The following is an 11,293-nucleotide window of genomic DNA, read 5'->3' on the forward strand; positions in this document are numbered from 1 at the left end:
AAGAGAATTATAAATTTCAGTCAATTCCTATTTGGTTTTTCCCTAGCTGTGTGTGTTACAGGACTTCTCATTGTAGAGAGAATGGATTCAATTATTTTTTCCCCTGCTGTGGTTAACCCTGTAGTCTGCAGTAGCAGTGTAAAGCAGGGTATAATGATTCAGCAGTATTTTACAAAACTATGCAAAACATGAGGAAATAAAGAACGAGTCCAGACATTTTGCCCTTTCAAACAATTAAGAGAAGGACTATCTAAGCATGTTCTTTACTATTTATCAAATACTTAGAAAATAAATACTCTAAAATAAAAATCCTTCAGAAGTGTAGATGGCATTGTTTTAATCAGGGACTCTGAGAATGGCTAGGAGGTTTTGTGAAACTTAGGAATATGCAGAAGATCTTTCAGTATTTTACTAGGATTAGTCATACATTTAAGTTCATACTTAAATTCTTTACAGGAGGGGCTTGCCACTCAATAAATATAAAAATCTACTCAAAAATCCATCTTCATATTTCAATTCTGTCAGAAAATCCATGCTACTGAATATAACTTTTAAAAAATACAACTTTTCAGGCCATGTTTTTTCAACAATGTCCAAGCAAGTTGTCCTATGTTATGCTATTTTGACTGTGCTATCTAATAATTGACTCATTTGAGGATAGCAGTATGCTCAGAAACGGTATGTTTTAATTTATATCTACTGAGCTCACAATGTAATTGCATTCTCCATTTGCAATAATACTCAAAGTTTTATAGTGAAACAAGCCTTGAAGTTCACTTTGTGATGATTTCCAATAAAGATAAATCAATCTTTATAATTGTTATTTCATGAAATACCATTAGATCAACCATTTTCTCTGGAATTAATTTCTGTAAATTCTCATTCTGTAAATACTCATTCATTGTCAATTTGATGTCTAGGTTCAGTCTCCATTGCTGTAGATAACTTTGTCCCACTTTCTTTTTCCAGAGATGTAGAACTTCCTGTAAACAACCTTATTCTAGGAAAAAACATGTTAACTTGAGAAATAATTTGTTTTTCTTCTTTGTTTTCCTCTTTATTATTTGTGATAGGGCTTCTATTTTCACTTCAATGAAAATAGACACCTAGTCTCCACATCTTTTTTTCTGTCTGTGAAAAGCATGACAAGACAAAAATTTACATCAGCAATCAAAAAACTATTTAGGTGAAGTAAATGGGAGTACCTATGAAGTGTCTCTGGGATATTTTTCCCTATATTTTATATTAGTAACTTTGCTGCAATATCACTAGATTTTTGGTGCAACAATTTCCATCCTATTTTACATATAAATAAGTTTTCTACTGAAAATATGCTATAATTTAGATATTAGAATACATTCTATTAGTTTGTGTTTTTCTTGCAAAATTTTTATATAAACCATTGTAAACAATGTCTTGTTCACCTGCATTTGAAACTTGCTTCTCTCCTCTATTTTGTTGGTGAAAACTGCTTCTTTAGCTGTCTGTGTTAATAGGTGTGCAAAGCATCTGTATTAAACCGTACATTTATTTGCATTCCTTTGTCAAAATATGAAGAAATATTGTGTCTGTGTAAGGAACTGTAAGAACATCTTAAAAAGTACCCTTAAGTGTGTAAAACTTGGGGGCTATAACATTTTACTTTCAGCTGTCTGGAGTGAGATTGAGAACTCCTTGATGCTTAGAGTTAATATACATACGGTAGTGTTTGGAAGTTAAAAAGACGTGACAATCCATGCATTGACCAGGGATTGCTTAACTGAATGGTGTGGAAAATCTGTCATGATATGCTATGAATTATGCATCTCTTCAGGCTTTACTCACCCTTTTCAGAACTGAAAGAGGTCATGATTATTTCAGGCTCCAAATTTATAGATCTTCTACTGAATGAGAAAGCAGCTTCTCCCCTTTTCCTTCACTGTCCAAAGAAATAAGTGGGACTTCGTTTCTAAGGAACAGCTGCTGGATCATATACCCTTTTGCCAGCCTATGTAGAGCTCAGAAGGGGAGAGACCTGAATACAACTCCCTTCAGGCTAAGACTGAAATCATATTCCCTGCATCTCGAATAAGGGAACTGGGTTTGTCTAAGGGGACTTGGGTAAACTGTCCTCTTTCTAACTTAATATTCAAAGCTGGTTTTTTCATCTTTTATAAAGCAAACCCATGATCTTGGAGCACAGTCATGCGTAATTTCTTAGGAGATTCCAGTATAGTCAATAAAAAGATGGAAACAATTAGAGCCAATACTTCATAGCCAACAGCTGTTTTCCAGGATACAGTACTGACAGCAGAAAACATGGGGAGCAAATAGTAAAGGTGTTAAAATAATTCACAATAGAGCTTGAGATTTCTTTTAAAATACTTGAGATCCAAACACCATGTTTATCAGATAGTGCTTTACTTCCTGAAGTGACCATGATTTTACTTAGAGGGCCAAATTCCATTGTGGAGTTAATTAGTGAAATTCCCTCTACCTCAGGGACAGAGTTATAGCTCCAGCTCCTGTGTTAGGAGTCTTCATTATGTGTTTTTCATTAATGATACTCCAGAACAACATACTAAGTTTATGCACTAAATTGCAAGCTGATGGAGCTTTTACTAATCAATAAGTTGACTAACTCTTGGGAAGGGCAAACAGGTTTGGTTAATAATATGCCAGAAGTCAGGAAAACACTGTACCTAAAAATCAACAGCTAAAGGTAAAATTCATTTCACTTGTGGAGGTACCACCTTGAAAGAGGTTGGAGTTGCAGTAACAGTAGTTGTGTTCCTAAAATGGATTTCCTGAATTAGACCTTTCTGGATAAACAACAATTAAAAGAGAAGAAGCTGAGATTTTCCTGGTAGGCTTCCGAGATCTAGCCCAGAAAGATGTACAGTCACTGAAAAGGCAAAATCATAGTGAGTTTAAAAAATTGAAAAAGACCTAGTCTGACTCTTTCAATGTCAGCTGCCTAAATTCCTACTGGCTCTGAGATTCAAAGGAAGGGCAATGTATACAGGAGGCAACATTTGTAGAAAACATTTCTCTAGTTAGATGCAACATACTTTCAGGAGTGTGTTTTGTCTAGTAATGCATTTGTTCCTGTAAACAGACAATAAAGTGAAGTAATAGGGTTTAGAAGTTGTCATTGCTTGATGATGGGAGAATGTAATTTATCTGTTGTCAGAAACAGTGTGCACCATGCTTGGTCAATATTATTCAGGCACTGAAATCTGTTAAATTGGTAGGTACACAAGAGTAAAAAATGAAAAGGATTTTTTTTTCCTTAAGGTTATTTCATGTGTTTAATCTGAAATGTATAAATTTTGCTGTTTAAAAAGTACCTCAGCTGCTCTTTCTCCATTATTTTATTTATCCTAATGTAAACATCAATTAACCTCCCTCCTGCCTGAATTAAATATGTTTAACAAGTAATCAATCTGAATTAACATCAGAAGACTTCATGCCATTTATATGTTTTTAACAGATGTGTTCAAATAATTCTGGGAACATATTTGGCAATGAAAGGACCCTGCTGTGATTCACCAGTTTCCTGGGAGAAGACTTGGGGCATGCATCATCTTAATTAAGCATTGTTGTTTTAGGCCCCTGACAATAGTGGTGAAGTTAAATAATAATTCATTAGTTTGTATTTTCAAATACTTGTGCTGATGGAGCTTTTTCATTTCATCTATAAGAAGAGCCTTTTAAAGTCTTTCTAAAAAGATTTTTCTGCTAGTACCTTTGAGGGTTAGAATGAAAAATACTTTAACAAATGCATAGTAAGTAAAAATCATATGACTACCAAGATTCAAACACCAAAAGTCACCTTGTCTGAAGTATTCAATTTTCAGTTAATATACTCAAGAATAAATCTGACAGGGATTAGTTACATGAGAGTGTGTTTCGGTTGTTATGGATTGTATAGCAGCCTTTTAATTTTAGCCAATTAGAATGTTTGCCCACACTGTCCACCCATGACTTCATTGTATTTACTGTTTTGTGCTCCTCTAACATCGGGCACCGCCCATTTGCTTTATGTGAAAGCGTATCTAGGGTAGCAAACCTTGTGCTTTATTTACATGGAAGATTTGAATCCCTAAACATGGTGAAGCCCTGTAGAAGGTAAACTCTAGATTTAAAAGTGTGGGCTGATTCTACTATGGCTGAATGAGTTTTGTAACTTGAAAACAAATCTAAAACTAAATGAATGTTGTAAACTCTGTCCATCATGAGCTTGTAAATAATGTACACCAGTGGCAGCATTTACCACTAGCTGCTTGAGTGTCACAAATGTTGATGCTCTAAAAGCCTTACCACTGGACAATTCAATCAGCCTCCTAGAAAAAGGAGATTTCCTCAAATGACTTGACAGTTACATATTTATGGCATATAATCTGTATGACATCTGATTGGACACAGGTGAAAAACAAAATGAGGAGCTTTTGGGGAGCTACAAGAACAAACATTTCTCAGATGGCAGAATCAAGGAGGTCTTTCCCTTCTGTCATTAGGTAATTGTGCCTCGTGATTACAGGTATATTTGCTTGATTTTTTTGGCGCTAATGTGCAAGCAAATGGGAATACCAGCCCATGTCTTACTTGCAGAGGGTAGGAATTTCCTTGTAACAGCTGCTGTGGTGACTGGCATCTGTTAGTGTGTGGGATTTTCTTGCATCACACTTGTATCATTATGGCAGGAACAATTTTAGTATAGATTAGAGCATTAATAGTCTAATAAACTCAACTTCTGTTGTAGAAGAGATTTTATATTTGAAATATATAATTTGACACTTGTCTGAGTATTTCAAGTGAAATTACTTTAGTCTTGGGAGTTGAATGTTATCGCAACAGTAGCAAGAATTGACTCATATGTTAGATGATTGATGTTCCAAGTGTCTTCAAGTCTAATTGTTGAGAGGTACAGTAGCCTAATGTGAAGAATAGATTGGGTATCCATCCGTTAGGCACAAATTTCCATTCATTGACATGCTGCACTTCTGAAATTAGAAGCTTTTATTTTTATTTTTGGTTCTGAAAACAAGTTGCATTATAACTCCTATTGAACTGGATCAAAGATTACAAAAGCTAGTATTGCACTGAATGAAGTTCCACTGGCTTGAGCGATTGGTCTTTTAGGAGGGGCTCAGGTGAGGAAGGAGTAGTACAGCTCCTCCCTTCTTACATGGTAAGAAAGAGTGTAGATCTCATGCTGGGCTTTCACAGGTGAAGGAAGTGTCTTCTGGTTGTCAGATCCTGGATTTTTAGTCTTTCTCCTGAGGATGTAATAGCAATATTCCCTAACAGTGTCCAAGCATCTTCTTGACTTCTTTCTTTAAAGGGAAGAATCACGGCTTTGCTTTCCAGCTTGAAAACTCTTTTGCCTCTTAAAACTCACCAAGTAAGCATGAAATCTTACTTGTAGCAATCATCCAAGAGATTGTAAACTGAATCATGGATTTCCAACACTGGGAACTATTTTGGATCAGCAGAACTGCTTTGATAAGCAATTACCTGCATAGTTACACTAATACAAAGCTGCTTAGCCACTTTAAAACAGTGACGTGGCAATGCTGTTTAGGGTCATGATTCAGTTTAACTCAAGGGGGACATTAATGGAGGAAACGGAAGTGCTACAATGTTTGGAGGCCTCTTAGATCTTTGTATTCATGTGCTGATGATATTGGCGTTGACCATTTGGAAGGGGCAACTGGACTGAACTCTACTGTCTGCTGTTTTTTCCCATACCATATGAATTTGCTTAAATGAACAAATAAAATTACAAACCATGATACTGCTTTAGGCAGATGGACCAGGCAACAGTACAGTTTTACTAATAAAACAGTTTTTGAGAGTTATTTCATATGTATAGAAAAGCTTGCATAAATATCAGGCAAGAGCAGCGCTGATTTCCTGTAGCAGTGCACTCTCGCCCATGAAGAACAGATGTTGCCTGAAGCTTTCCAGTTTCCTCACTATGGTGAGATATTTTGTTTTCTGTGACGAGCCATGAATCATTGTGGTTGTTAGGTATGTAATGACTGGTAATAATTTTTACAGTTTTGGCTACGATCTTTAGACAAAACGATCCCAAACTTGATATGAGCCACTTGGCACAGGAAATGGGTAGGTTCCCAGTCGTTAAGTGCTCAAGGCATATGGGATGGCAGTGATGGGTAGTAGCTTTCACATTTACAGCTTCTGAAAAAAGCTGGTATGAATAGCCCACTTGCGAGTATGAAGTATTCAAAAGGCCTTGCTAAAGCAAAAGTACCTATATATATGAGCTCCAAGTTTTCTAGGTGGTCAGGACTAATGGTAGCTTAATTGCATATGCAATCATTCTTTAAAACAGACATGAAGCCATACATGTATTGTGGGTGGTAATTTATCAGCCTGAGCTGTTTTTAAATAAAAATGGTTCTATGCAACTTGTGATGAACAGGGTTGGGTTTTTTTTGTTGCTATTGATATGCTTGGATCTAACATAGTTGTTATGAGTAATTCAGCTTAATTTGAAGATCATTAATTTTATTTTTTCCCCCTAATTCAAAATGGTAGTGCTTTAAAAATCACCATTTAATGAAAAAGGGATTAGATAATTTTGGGCTCATTTTATTCTTAGTTTTTACTCAACAGATTAACAGAGTTTTTGCTTAACAGAGCTTGCTCCTAGAGGATCTGCTTCCTTTCTTAAAAAACAAACAAACAAACAAAAGGCCCAAAAGCAAACCAACCCCCCCCCAACACCCTTGTGTTTTGCTCCTTGAGGAAAACCAGGGTTTAAAAAAAATCCTTTCTTATATGTTTGCCTCTGTCATGGAAAACACATTCGAATCCTTAGAAGAGGGATGCCACTATCTATGCCTTTGAGATTGCACCATGCTCTTTCTAAATGGTAAAAATGTAGAAAATTCTGGAATGTGGTTGTGCTGGGTCAATACATTTCTTTCTCAGCCTTTCTCAGTCTTGAAAAGGCAGTGCTGTCAGTTAAACCCAATTATATTACAGAAAAAAGAATTAAACTAACATGTAACTCTAATACAAGGTGTTCAGTCTACTGTATAAATTGTCCTCTGCATGCAATGGTTGATTTTGAAGTGTTCATTGATCTTGAGTGAAGAGATGGTTAACTGCTGTTTCAGTTTGTGGGAAAGTTTCAGGTTATAGGAAGGGTTACTCCACTTTGCCAGGAGCAAATGTTTGAATAGTTTTCCCTAATGGAGGTAGCCATTCAATGTGTTATTGCCAGGAATAAGTAAATGCTGCAAAATTTGAAGCAATTCCAAATTTCAGTGAAACTCACGTTTAGGTTTCAGTTCTGTAAAAGATGTATGTTAGCCACAAAAATCCAAATCTTAAATTATGTTCCAAACTCTCAAAATTAAGGATTATTCTAATGAAGCTGAATTGTGCTATTAGAATGCTCTTTGGTATTGAAATATACAATTGAGTTTTATATTCTTAAATCCTGAGCTTATAGTGTTTTGGTTTTGCTTTTTTAGAAAAAGATTAAATTTCCATTTCTTTCCTACTTCTTTTTCTATATGTAAGCTTTTTTGCAGGTGTTTTGGTAGTTCTGTTTTGCTTGTGGTACTAATCCTTTCTCATACAAGTCTTGCTATGTTCATCACACTGAATTTTTTTCTCAGCATCAGCTAAATTTAATCACTCCCTTGAGCAGAGATGGAAATTGAACTTGCCTTCAGCACACTTCAACTCAGTAAATACTGGTGTGATAGGAGTGAGAAAATGAAAAAGGCTGCAAAACCCACTGCATGTAATCCTTTAATCCAATATTAAGGATTCTGGGTTTGTCTATACAAATATTGAGTACTGTCCAAGAACATAAAAGAAGCAGTTCAGCATTAAAAGAGATATGAGCACTGTTTTTTCTGGGGAAAGTACTGCAAAAGAAAGTATTTTTCTTCTACAAAAATCAGAGTTGTGGCTGTCCAGATGGTATTTATTTGTACTATTATGATATGAAAAATTATTTGATTCCATCCTAGTCTTCCTTTCTGGCCCACAGTTGTCCTCTGGTTAGATAACATCTGCTTTCTAATATTTACGATTGGTGTGAGTTTGGAGTTTGAATGATCTGATTATTTGCTATTCTTAACCATGTTGGTTATAGTCTCTCAGCATAATTTAGAGCCCTAATTCTGCATGGGAGCTGAAGCTGAGAGAAGAGGGACAAGGAGAGAAATTTTACTGAGGTTGAGAGATCAACTAGTAGGCAGGTATTTCACATTTTTATCCTAATGCACACTCAGCTTCTCTGCTCTGCTTAGGTTAGAAGAAATAATGAGAAAAATTTAAGGTTTATTAGGTAAAATTAAGAAATAAGAACAAAATCCCTAAATGGATTCAGTAAGCCAGCCAAGTAATTCTGAAATTACTGAGGCCTCCACCTAATTTCATAATTGACCATTCACATACCTGAGGATGAGTTGGAAGTAGCTTTTGTCAGCCATATGATGATCCTAAGATATTAAAGTCCAGTTCTACTCTGCCTAGACATGAATCTGGAGTAATTCTGCTGAGTAAAGTCTAGTTACTGGAGTGGTGTATGAAAGTGGTGCAAGACAGAAGAGAACTGGCTATATGTTAAGAGATCCTGCTATCTTTCATCTTATATGTGTGTACTTGTAGTGGAGGGCAATTCTTTGCTCTGAGAGTGGTCTAGGAATGCAAGATATGTTTCCATTGCAACATTAACCTGGCTGGAGATGTACCTTGCAATTCTTTCTCTGGGGCTGTAAACTGTAATTCTTTTTCCAGTTACTTCAAAAGAGCTTTTTCCCCTGCTTCTGTCAAATACTGGAGAAGATCTGTCCATGTTTCTCCATTTTATGTGGGTTTTTTTTTCATGATGGGGGATTTGAAGTTCATTCAGGGGTCTCTGAGCAGTGGGCTTATTTCATTCAGGACTGAGGATTCTGGCCACATATCAAGTTAATTCATGACAAAGTGAAATCCATATTCTAACCTGTAGGTCACATGAAGTTAGGATTAAAAGTACTTCTCCAGAGTTTTTATGGATCTTTCATGGGTATTTGGGGTGTAGGCTTGAAGTCTAAGACTATCCTGGAGTCTTTGTACTTGAAGAGACTTACTTTTTGTTTTGCTTTTAAAATGTCAGGCCCTATCTGTGCCTATGAATTTCAGCAATGAGTTACATGTGGAGTTATGTAACTCATTATAGTCAGCTCTGGCATAGCTAAGAACAGGTTCTGATTCTAAATTGGTGTAGAATACAAGAACACAGAGAAGATTAATATAGAAGAAAGCACACTTTCCCTATAATTTTAAACAAAAATAAATTTTCTTATACGTTTCTTTTTTTCTTTCACAGTTTTCCCTGTGAGACTTCATGGAGGACTTCAGCAGAGGGCAAAAGTGCAGTTATTGGTTGGGCTTGATATAAGGTACAGGTTGAACTGCTTTGCTCAGTTCTTTGCATGTATGGGACCATAATGTGAAAGTCACACTGAGAAATAGCACTAGCAGCATTAGGTGTCTTCTGTGATTATTTTTACCTGTAGTTTGAATTCTTTTTTATGCATACTTTAGTTCTGGGCCCTTTTTTTAGATCTGTTCTTTTGGTGTTAGAGATCCTGATGACCTTCATGAACACACTGGATTTGTTAGAATGCTGATGGAAAGAAACAAATCCTTAAATTTTCCTGAGATTCACTAATGTTATCTTTCAGGTTCCTAATTCTTTTGATTACTTGTTGTGTAATTTCAAAGTTTTTGATAATTAAAATATCTTGATTTTTTTAAATGCTGAAATCTTACCTTGTGTCCATTATGTTGTCTCCTTCTTAGTTTAGGGAAATTGTTGTAGTAATAGATTTTTTCCACAGTTCATTTGCACCCTAAACTACAGAAGCAGATTTTTAGTGGTGGTACATCATGGTGACTCTTTAGTCAAATAGCTCATAAACTTCTCAACCTTCTGGCTGCTTTCCTTGAATATGAGAGATACACTGTTTTAATGCTTCTTATAGGGCAGTGCAGCATGTAATTTCTAATAGTACAGAAGAACATTGAACATCTTTTGATAGGCAGCAATTTAAAAAATGTAGTTTACAGCCAAATGAATGATTAGTATGTCAAGAAAGATAAGAGCATCGTGAATTCTGTCTCAGGAGTGCCAGATAACTCTTCAAGACTTTTAGGGAAGACTTTGCATCTATAAGGTCTAGATGTATGTGCAGTTTTGGCTGTGAAGCAAGATGTATGAAAGCTAGAGTTCAGATCTGCAAGATGTTAAATGCTGTGGTCTTAAATTTAATACAATACTCTGTCTATGGCATCATTTGCCTTGAGATATAATCTAACCCCAGATGCACTTCAAGCTGTCCAAAACAATATACTTCAACGAGTGTGGCTCTGTGCCTGAGCCATAACCCTTGTTGAGGAGTATACTGCTTATGGTTAAAAGCTGCACCCACACAGCTACATATATTACGGTTGGCTGATGTAAGCAGAACTGCCCAGAAAGCAGGTAGAATGTCAGCCTGTGAGAGATCAGTTAGACACCCCCTCAACCACCTAAATTTAAAGCATAACAGTAATTCCACTGAAGCAGCATACTACAATGAACGCATAATGTACCACCAGGAATATATGTTTTGAGTTTCACTAGAGTGGTTGTTAAGAACACTGGACCTAAAAGAGTCATTCTCCAGTGACTACCTCATTGTGTTTGTGTAGGTTTTACTCTCTGCTTTCTTTCCTTTTGTAAATAAATCAGTCAGCCTTTTTGTAGAAAGTGGTTATTCATCAAAAGGACAGGCCAGTTAAAAATTTTATCAATAGTTGGTTGCTAGTCTACCTATCCAAATAAAGACCCATATTTCCTGTTCCAGGAATTTTGTGCAGTCATTAGTAATTTTTTGTTCTTTCTTATGTTGAGATAGTAATGCCATAGGGAAATTGTACTTGTTATCCATTATACTTCATCTTTTCCTCCACAGCAGGGAAGTTAGGTCACCTTACTGCTCCTGAGTTGTGTACAATGCCTGTGCTGTTTACTTAGCATAAAATAGCCACTATAGCTGAAGAACTGGAAGCATAAAGAAAATTAGCCACATAGTGTCCTGGGAGGAAGAAGGGAAGAAAAGGGTATCCTTGATTTCCTAGTCACTAGCAAACTTGGATCTGGTTTTGGCTAGACTGTAGGTAGGAGTGTAAAAAAAAATAAATTAAAACATGGCCAAGTAACGTGCCTATCATTCGGTCTGTCTCTCTGCCCACCCCCTACTCCCCCCCCACTCTGAAAAGGAATGTTTTGTTT

The sequence above is a fragment of the Falco biarmicus genome, chromosome 1, assembly GCF_023638135.1.
Source record: "Falco biarmicus isolate bFalBia1 chromosome 1, bFalBia1.pri, whole genome shotgun sequence".
NCBI lineage: Eukaryota > Metazoa > Chordata > Aves > Falconiformes > Falconidae > Falco > Falco biarmicus.